Source organism: Lycium barbarum, chromosome 10 (assembly GCF_019175385.1).
Source record: "Lycium barbarum isolate Lr01 chromosome 10, ASM1917538v2, whole genome shotgun sequence".
NCBI classification, from domain to species: Eukaryota; Viridiplantae; Streptophyta; class Magnoliopsida; order Solanales; family Solanaceae; genus Lycium; species Lycium barbarum.
In genome coordinates, this window is record NC_083346.1 from 38,887,790 (window position 1) to 38,899,057 (window position 11,268).

Here is an 11,268-nt window from a genome sequence, read left to right on the forward strand (position 1 = left end):
TAAAGTGAAGTTGATTTAGGAGAAGCTCCTTGCGGCTCAAAGTAGACAAAAAAAGTATGCGGATCGAAAGGTTCGCGATATGGAGTTCATGGTTGGTGATCTGGTTCTATTGAAGGTTTCACCCATGAAGGGTGTAATGAGATTTGGGAAGAAGGGCAAGCTAAGCCCGAGATTTTTTGTTCCGTTTGAGATTCTTCGGCGTGTTGGGGAACTTTTCTTGGAGATACGTTGGGGAATACTCTTGGAGGTAAATCTTACTAATCCCTCTTCTATTTCTTTAATCCTAACCATCATAGATTCTCCCTTTCCTTTAATAATCCCTTAGTAATGAAAGATGGAAGTGGGTTTTGATGAACATTTTCCCTAAGCTTATTAATGATGAAATTAATGGGATTTATGTTAGATTTTGATGAATCTAAGCTTGTTAATCGTATATCTTCCATTTCTAGTGTGAATTTCAAAATCAAATAGTTAGGGTCTATACCCAACTTGGGGTTTTGCTTGAAATCAGAAATTAGGCTAATCCGTGAGTTAAATCAGCAATTAGTGGTTGGGTTATGATCAACTAGTGCCTAATTTGATTTTTTGCTTTTGAATTTCCCGTTTTGCCCTTGTGGGCCCGTTTCCCCAGTTTCTAGGGTTGGAATTGACCTAAATTGAATAGTAGCAACATTAGTATCATTCTTCATGATTTCTAATCTAGATTTAGATTATGCTTAGACTACTTTGGTTTTGGGGTTCAGTGGAAAGGCAAGGCAAGGCAAAGAAGTGAGTCGTTGGTGTTGCGGTTCAGCCATCCAGGTAGGTTATGGCTTACCTTTGGTGAGACTTCGCATAGCGAAACACATATTTAGATTATATTGTTGGAGATAGCATGTAAACCTTTGAGTATGAAGTCGGGTTGGATATTGCCTTAGGTTGGGCCCTGTTGTGTGTTTGGGCTAGCCACCCCGTTATGTGTGATTTGATTGTTCTATTGTGCCGGCTTGATGCCATGAGTCGTTTATATTATTGGCATACCCACTGTTGGTATTTGTGATTTGGATATATTGTTGGTGTACCCATTATTGGTACTTGTGATATTGAGCATGATTATTGATGTTGATTCATGCATTGGACACACTCTTATTTTCATGATACATTGTTGAGATATTGGTGATATTTGATGAAACACTTGATGAGCTGGGCTCAGTTTTACTTGAGTGACGTGAGATGGCCGATGTTCATCCCGGAATCGTTGATAGAGTGATATTGATACTTGATAAAACTCTTTTACTTGAGTGACGTGAGATGGCCGATGATTAATTCCGGAATCGTTAATTGCATGGCAGATATCCGATGTTAGTTCCGGAATCGTTGATTGAGTGAGTGCATGGACTCCGCGGGTCCCCCAGAGTGATGCCGGTGAGAACCCCCCGTGGGCAAAGATCCGGGGTCCCGTCTGTCTATTAGGCAAAGATCCGGGACGGGTGGCACTTAGACTTCGCGAGTCACACTGGGTTGTGCTACCGAGATGTCGATATTTCTGTCCGGAGTACATGTGTACACAGCATTTGCATGGAATTGCATTGTATTCATACACTATTGCATTGCATTATGACTTGATTTTGAGATGTTTGGTGATGTACTTGTGATGTTGGATTGGACTTGATATATTCAGACTTGGCACATTTGGGATTGGATGCTTACTTAGGCAATGACGTGTACTTGGATTTGATTACGTTTGGCTTATACTTGTTGGTTTATCTGCTTATCTGCTTTATTAGTTGGATTGTGTTAGCTATGCTTAATAGGCCGATGATGCCTTCCAGTACTGTTGTTTTGTACTGACCTGCACTTGCTGCATTCTTTTATGAATGCAGAGTATCAGGTCGGATCCACTTCCGTGACGCGTGGCTGATAGTCGCTTCAGCTCTATTCTCGAGTTTCCAAGGTGAGCATGGCCGTCCGCTGCCTTGAAGATTTTTCTATCTTTATGTCCTATTCTATTCAGAGACATAGACACTTTATGTATTATTATTCTAGACTTGTATTATTTTCCTTTTAGATGCGCTTGTATTATTCAGACTAGACCCTGGGGGTGTTATTATTATTCCGCACTATTCTACTATATATATATATATATATATATGTCGTGAGACTTACGTATTTACTCTATTTCGTTGCTTAATTTCATTATTATGTCTTTACTCATGGTTGGGTTGAGGGTTCACTTACCGAGGTGGGAAAGGTAAGTGCCCGCACGGCTTAAGCAAATTAGGTCGTGACATTTTTCCCTTGCTAGCTGCTTGTGTTCAACTAAGATGGTGCCCTTCAAGGATAATTACTCTGCTACTTGCTTGTTGTTCATGAGTTTTATAACAAGATCATATGTTGTTGGTGTCATGCATAAAACTGGGAGTTTGAGAAGGGAATGTATGGCCCTCACATGATTTAATTATGTGTCTTGAGAATTTGAAGAAAATGCCATCACCCCCATATACATGAGTTGCTTCTTGAGTTCAAGAATAGAAATATATTATACTGTCACACAATCTTGTGTTATTTTGATAAATCATCCCTAAAACTGAATCATGTTAAGATCATGTGTGCATGTTGTTCATGTCCTGCTATCACATAGGAATCTTACTTATCAGCCACTTTGCATGTGTCATTTCCTGTGGATTGAATATGAATTTCTTCCCTTTGCTCTTTCTATACAGTCTATGCATTGGTTGGACATGAAATTACTCTGAACCTGTACATATTTGTGATTGAATTACAACTTGACATCTTGAATCATGGCTCGTTATGTGTGCCATATGATCCTTATTGTCACTTTTGGACTATGAGATCTCACCATCTGCGCTTAAATGTCACTGTCTTGTGTTTAAGAACCATCAAATTATCTGGGTAAACCAGTATACATCTCCTTCTAAGTTTCTGGATGTTGAAACTGTTCAAAAAAAAGGGAAAATACATGAGTCCTGAATTGGTCTAAAAAGAAAAAATGAGTTTAATCCTGAACCCTGCATGATTTCTCTGTTTCTAGCCCCTAACTGCATGAATAATCATGCTTGTCATTGGTGTTTATCTCATATTGCATGTGTTTCTGGGAACTGAACTTGTATTTGAAGTAGTAGCTCAAAGCTGCCTAATCCGACTAATTGTTATAGCAGTCTTGTTCAACTTTCATTGAGAAACTTTTCTTTTCCCTTAACTACATGAAATGTCTTTGTATTTAATTCTGGTTCACTGCTTGAGAAGGCTGTTGTTGTTGTGCATTATGTAAACAAGCTCTATATTTATGTGTGGATGAATCATAGAGAATAACTCATGTCCTTCAAAATTCTGGTCACTAGACACCCTTGGATATTTTATAAATCTGAGGAGTCATCTGGTTATCCTCTAATGACTCTTTCTTCTTGTCATTCTTGTCCTTTTTAGTTTGAGTTTTAGATTAAATCAGTAGTTTTTTCTTTGTTAAAATCTGGTTCATTAAGGAGGATGCCTGTCTTAAAAAGTTCTCCTATTTTTGATAAACTTTGGTTGTTGGATACTCATTCTTCACCCCTTCTTTTCTTTGCATGACCTGGGGAGTCTTTAAACCTCCTGGACTTGCTTCCTGAACTGTTGTACTTGGTGAGCCTACTGCTATAGGCTGTTTCCCTTTAGCTGTTGCTTTACTGTTGGGTCTTTGAGATCATCTCTGGTGCCATATGAGCAAATTCATAGCTGCAAATGGGTGCAAGCTTGCTGCTGCATTGCTGAGACTTATCAGCTGCGGTTAATGGGGGCTGGCTGATCCCCTTGACAACTATTTCTTGAGCTGCATGTTAAGATGAGGCATTTGGGCTAGAACAGATGCTATCTTTGGGGCTGAATTCTGTTACACTTTGGTGCTAAACGCAGCTCACTAACAGATGTTACACTTGATGAAATAAACAAGTTGCTGCTATATTGTGTTAATGTTGCTTTGCTGCTGCACTTACTGAACTCAAAGTGCTACGCTTTGGTGAAGTAATTGTTGGCTTAAACCAACAGATTCTACACTTGATAAGCTCGCTACATTTGGGGTTGAAACTGCGGCTATGTTTGAGACGTGTTGCTGCCTTTGACAAGGCTAGCTGTTACAGTTTGACACATCATTTCAAAGACGAATGAGCGCTGCGTCTGAGCCAAAGTGCTGTTGCACTTTCGGGCAAGCAGATGTTGCACTCTTTGAGTTGAAATACTGTTGCATTTTAAGGCAAAAAACGTTGCTATAATTTACTACTGTATCTCGAGGGAATTAATTGCGACAAGCTGTTGACACCTAATTTTGGCTCGCCGTGCTTGAAATTAACATTTTACGTGGTCCTGATTCGTTAAAGAGCACGAAATAGCTTTTTACACATTTTTACATTTTTCGACAATTTATTGATAATTATCCTTATTTTAGGAATTTTATCAATTTATTGTCATTTTTAAGAATCATTATTTTTGCACATGTACTGCGTAATACTACCATTTTGTGCATTTAATAATTTTTTCTTTATCTTATAGCAGTACATTTTTGTATCTTATACATTAATATTTATATTTTATACTTACATTATTATTTATACATATATTAGTTAAATATATTTTAGTACAGTCCGTCAGTACACAGAAAAAAGCGAAGCAATTAATTCTTAACTGCGGAGAAAAAATTCGATCAAGTCAAGGTCTTGTCACTTTTTGAATAAGGTGACATTTGAAGTGATGGGTTGAGTTCTTCATCCATTGGTTGATATATTTTTACACATTGGTTAAAAGGGTGAAAACCCCATTGAATAATAACCTAGGGATTAAAAGTAGCATCAAGGGGACAAAGGGGTGTTATTTTTTGGATAATAATAAGGGCCATTTTATCAATAAAAGAAGAGGAGAGGTTCATATTTTTCTAGATACCCTAATTTTCAGTTTTCCACCCTCCTCTATTCATAAGAAACCTTAAACATTTTCCTCCTCTCATTTTTTCTTTACAAGCCGCCGCCGCCACCTCCACGCCGGAGCTCGGAGCTCCGGCGACGCTCCAAAACACCTCCACCACCAGCAGCAACCCGTAACCACCACAGCTCCATCTCCACGAACCAAACTTCCCCAAACCACCCCCACACGGTCGGCTGCCCCCCCACGAATCACCACATCACTGCCACTGCCCCACTTCGTCTCCCTCTCTCTCTCTCCAATAACGCTGACGTACCAAGCTCCACCACTACAATGAGAACACCACCACCATTCACACCCTTGTTTCCATTAACGCCGACCACCGCTCTCCACAGCGAGCAACCACACTACCGCCGTTTCACACCACCACGAACCATCACTGCTCCATCATGACAGCACCACCACGCCATTTTGCTACCCCTCCAGCCCCTTTTCTCCCTCCTCACGCTGTCACCACAGCAACCACGCCGCCTTCCTCCATGAAACACGTCATCCACGAACCACCATAGCCCCTACAACCACCAGTCCCCACCAATGGACAGCCCACGCATAACCACTGCTAGGTTCCCTTTCCCTTCTCCCTTTATTTTTTTTTCTCTCGCCCGGAGCTTCGCCGGAGATTGTTCTCCGACGACCATGGCTGCCCCGCTTTTTACTACGTTTGCCATCACTGCTGTTGTTACATTAAACCATTGCTATGTTTATTATTGTCTTTAATAATTTTGTGTTGCCTTAACTGTTTCGGAAAATCATTGGCGCTGTCTTTGCATTTGTCGGGCGTATTCTGCGAGTTCATTTTTTTTAGTTATTGCTGCTGTTGTAATCTAGGTATAGCTAATTTGCTATTGGTTTTGTACTACATTCATCCTTGTTACGTTGCATTCAGACTGATTTTACATTTCTTTTACTAAATAAATGTTGGCTTTGTGCCCCCAAAAAGAAACTTTTGGCGGTCAATGGTACTATTAACTTTTTTATCGCATTTAGTTAAATTCATTTGGGCGAATACTAAACACAAATGGCCGATGAAGAAAATTCCATCGATTTCCAAGGCCTCCCATGTACAAAAGACGGGTTTTTTATTTTAAGTTTATTCATTATTTCTTTAATTCATTGGATAGTCATTTATTCTCTTACTAACACTTTTACTAAGTGTTTATACAGGTACCCGGAGATACATCCCGAAGACGACACTCAGAAGGAACTCGAAGACTTCATCGAATCACTGTTTGTATTTACTTTCCGCATTTTTCTTATAACTGTACAAAACATAAACTCATAGTATAGTGGAAACTTTATTTTTGGAATGACGGGTCGATATATTTATTTACTTGTCGCCTTGTTTGTTAAACTTAAAATTGTCATTCGCTTTAGGCAAGACTTAGGCCGTCAATACTTTCATAACTAGATTAAATTGACTTGGTATAAATACTTTGTTAAATAAATTCACACTTTTGATGTTTAAGCAAAATACTAGTCCATCCTTTATTTTATATTCTTTATACACTCTTAATACAACTTACATTTTATATTATTTCGTGTACACTAATACATATTTTAATTAAGTTAAATCCACATTTTGATGCTAGGCAAATATTAAGTCCTCCATTTACAAATCTTTTATTCTTTAGAGGCATTACACATTTTCACTCATTTTTATCCACAATCCTTTATACTTATTTTTTACCAATACTTTTTACAATTATTTTGTTTCTTTATTCTTTTGATAGGATATTCATTAAACAAACACTCTTTTTAACTAAAGGGTAGAAACAAGTCAAATAAACTTCACTTTTTTGAATATATAAAATCTTTACACCAATGAATATTCGTAAATGATTTTTACATTCTTTATGCACTAATATACCTAGTTATACAATTCTTTATACATTTTAGGTTTGACGTACACTCTTTTACACTTGAAATATGTTCTTCATATGTTTAATATACATACATTCTTTTAATATACATAGACACACATTACATAGACGCACATTCTTTATATCCTTGATATATTTATTTTTACATAGTCTTACATTTTTTATATTCTTAATATAGTTACACATTCTTTACACTAACATGTATATACACTCTTTGTACTAACAGATTGTCACACCCTAATCTTACCAGGGTGTGATGGGCACCCGACCCCATATTCGGAGCCGAGCGAACCCACTGACTCTTATTACACACATAGTCTCTTTGAACTCTTAAATCAAATAAAATGAAATACATAATGAGAGCCTTCAGAAATATTCTTTTTCGTGTTCTCAATTCAAACAAAATCTGTAATCATATGGAACTTATCACATAACACAGAATGACACATCGGCTGATGGAGCCGCTTACAATACCGACATTCTATACCCACGACTCTGTCTGCAAAGTCTCTAACATCAATCAGAAATCATAGCACATATACTCTGACTCGGCAACACTCCAAGAGCAGATGGAGCTTGCCATTTCCGCTGGAACACCTTCTAGCAAGTCTTCTATTCATCTGGGTGTACCTGCGTGGCATGAAACACAGCCCTCGAAGAAAGGGAGTCAGTACGGAATATGTACTGAGCATGTAAGGCATGGAATACAGAAAAGAGGATCATAACTGAAACAGAGATTTACCAGAATCAAGTATGACCTTTTAAAACATCAAAGCACTTGCCCTTTTTAAATGAAAATCATGCATATCCACATCATATATCATATATACAGATAACGTGTCCCGGCCCTCCAGTGAGGGACTCGGTGGATAAAATCATACATGTCCACATCATATATCATATATGCGTAACGTGTCCCGGCCCTCAAGTGAGGGACTCGGTGGATAAGGTCATGCATGTCAACATCATATATCATGTGTACATATAACGTGTCCCGACCCTCTATTGAGGGACTCGGTGGATAGAATCATGCATGTTAACATCATGTACCATATATACATAACGTGTCCCGGCCCTCTATTGCGGGTCTCGGTGAATGAAGTCATCACATGCCATCCTAGCCGCCATCCCCGTATCATCATATCATCATATACATATACATATAACGTGTCCCGACCCGCAAGTGAGAGGGACTCGGTGAACAATGCAGTAGAGTACGCACGAGAACGTATCCTGGCCCGGGCTCAGTGAAGGACATATTGAGGCATCCACGAGCAGAGTAGTGAGAAACTATATGCACATAAATCAAGACTCAATAGGTAGGAACGCAAATCGACACTTGAGGATCATAAACACGTTTCAAGTCAATCCGGTTTAGTATGAGAAAGTTATGGACATTTTTACCACAGAACCTCTACGAACATTTCCAAAACAATCCAGGACTGTATACAAAAGTTAGAGACTTTAGTACTTATAGAACTCTTTTGGAGACATGAACTCTTTATGCTTTACTCATTATTCAACCATACACTAAGCTCAACTATATCGAGCATACTCATGTCGGAAGTGAATAAGAATCATAGACAAACTCGGAAACATATCAAATAGAGCTTCGGAAATCATAGATACGTATCAAAACCATATGAAGTAGCTTATGGAAATCAAGAACATTAGCCATCCTAGTGGCTCTAAGAATAGGAATTTCTTTAAAATCATACATATACGTCGTCTGTTCGTTTCATAAGGATCATGCCAAAAGAAAGAAAGGGCAAGCCTTACGTACCTGCTCCACGTCCTATTAGCTACGCTTATTCGTCCAAGCTTGCTAGTCTACATTCAAGAAGATTCACATAATCATTAGATTCATCATCGTATACTTGTCTTAGTCCTTGAAATGAATTCATTTATAATCTGCCGAAATTTCGGCAGCATTTCCCCTGTAAATACACCATCCCCGAGAATCTAACTCGGCCAATTTATCCACAACAATCCGAGAATTCAGCTCGGCCAAATTATCAACAACAATACCAACAATTATACTAACAACTTCAACAATCAATCCAAAATATATTCTAACATTAACAACCCTTGTCACATAATTCAACGACCTTTCATTTATATCCAATTCAATCACATATAGTCAAGTTAACACCAATGATCCCACATTCAAGTATTAATCCGAAATCATTCTAACATGGTTCAAGAATACTTCACCCAAAACCTTCCAAATTCAACAAGAACAATGACAACACATTTCCTTCCTTCAATTCATGAACTATACCAATAATTCACACACTAACAACATTATTCTTATAATTACAAGAAACCATATTAGATTCACATTAATTCCTCCAATAATTTCTCAACGATTACAACTTCATTTCAATTCATCAAACCTTCATTTTCATCATGGAATCCACAACTACAACAATCAAAATACTAAATAAAATCAATTCATCACATTTACACAACACCACCTCTATTCGGCCACAACCATACACATACATATTTCATGAATTTCATCCATTTCTTCACTCTACAACATTCACAAATCATTCATAACACATAAGAGCGGATTAAACCTTACCTTCTTCCATCCATCCTCTTGCTTGGCTAGGGTTGAAATTGCACAAATAAATGGTTTGCTTACTTCAACAACCACCCCATGTTAATTAGGGCCTTCAAATTAGTTGGAATACTAGAAGAAAATATTTTTTTCTTGATCAACTCCATAGCTCCAAGATTCGGCCATGGCTTGGCCGAATGCTCTCCATTTTTTGTTTCCTCAAGCTTCTTGAATTTTCATGAAGACAAATATGCCTTATTTTGCCATCACTTTTCTATATATATACTTAAGCCCTACAAATAAAAATATGGACACATGGCCATGGGTTGGGGCCCACACCTTATGTCACACGGCCAAAGTGGCCCTTTCAAGAATTTTCTTGAACATTTTATGAAATTCCCGTTTTGCCCCTAGCCTTCCATAATATTACCATGAGCCACCTTGTGAATTTCCCTTTTTACCCTTAGCCTTTCTCAATATTTCCATACCAATAATATTCATAAACAACTTGTGTATTAAACAAGATCAAAATATAGCCTTGCCCTTAACTTCTCACAATTAACTTGATTTATCCGAACGTACAAAATACGGGCTATAACACAGATATACTTTTATACTTACGAGGTACATTCTCTTTATACTCTTTTATATATTCTTTTTTACTATACATTCTTTATGAATACTCTACACTTGATATAAATACATTTTTATTCACTGTATATACTTAGTATATTATCACCTAGTGTAGCTTTTCATGAAGTCATAACATTTTGAAAACAGGTAATAATAATGATAAAAAGATAGATAATCTCCCTCTAGTGTTCAGTTAAACTAAATCTAAGGACTGTCTTCGGGCAGGCTCTGAGGGATGCTTAATACTTTTCCCTCGGGGTAAATAAAACCCTTATCTAGAATCTCATAGGTTTCGTGGACTAAAATGAAGTAGACACACAAATAAATATAGGTTTCCTGATTTCCCTTAAAAATTAGGTGGCGACTCTAACTTTTTTAAACCAGTTAGAATAACCGGGAAGTTGCAAACTATCTTGGACCCGTTCAAAATAGGGCGTAACAGAATGGTGACTCTGTTGGGGAGATTACGTAGGTTTTGACCTTAAAAAACCTAATTTAAGTGAGCACTTGAGGGATATGTGATTATTTATCTGTTTTTATTATTATTACTTGTTATATATATCGTGAACTGCTACAATAATATCTTTGAAAGGACGCAAGCCAAAGCCAAACTTGTGTTCCGTAATTGTTTGAAGACACTACATGTTACTACTTTCTTTATACTGTCATCGCACTTTCAATTGAGTCTTTGGCCGTACACATACACACATTATGCACGCGAGTTGTGCTTTGCGATCCTCCGAACCTTCTTCAAACTCCTTAGTTTCAGAGATTGGTGGGCTAGTCTTACTACTTGTCATCTCGCAGTTGTCCAAATATTCTTTATCAACTTAGGTGAATCTACTCTTAGAATTCTTAGGCCGTTGTATGTATAATTTTGATACTGCTCTAGCCGGATTAATTTCATTCTTTATTGTCCACACATTCTTTATTTGCTACATGCTCTTTGCATCTTACATATTCTTTATCTGTTTCACATACTGTATTTATTAGACATTCTATAGTTGTACATATATACTAGACATACCTTCTTCCGCCTCGTCTACTTTATTGGACAATTTTGGTTGACTTATGTTGAGCTTGGAACCTTTCCAAACCCTCACACCCATTTTTTTGGTCTTTACGACCACCCTCACAGCCATATTATTTTTCACACCCATTTCCAATCTTTGCAACTATCATTTTGATTCTACTAATCTTTTTCAATACAATACAATCTTGTACATTCTTCCCATCCAT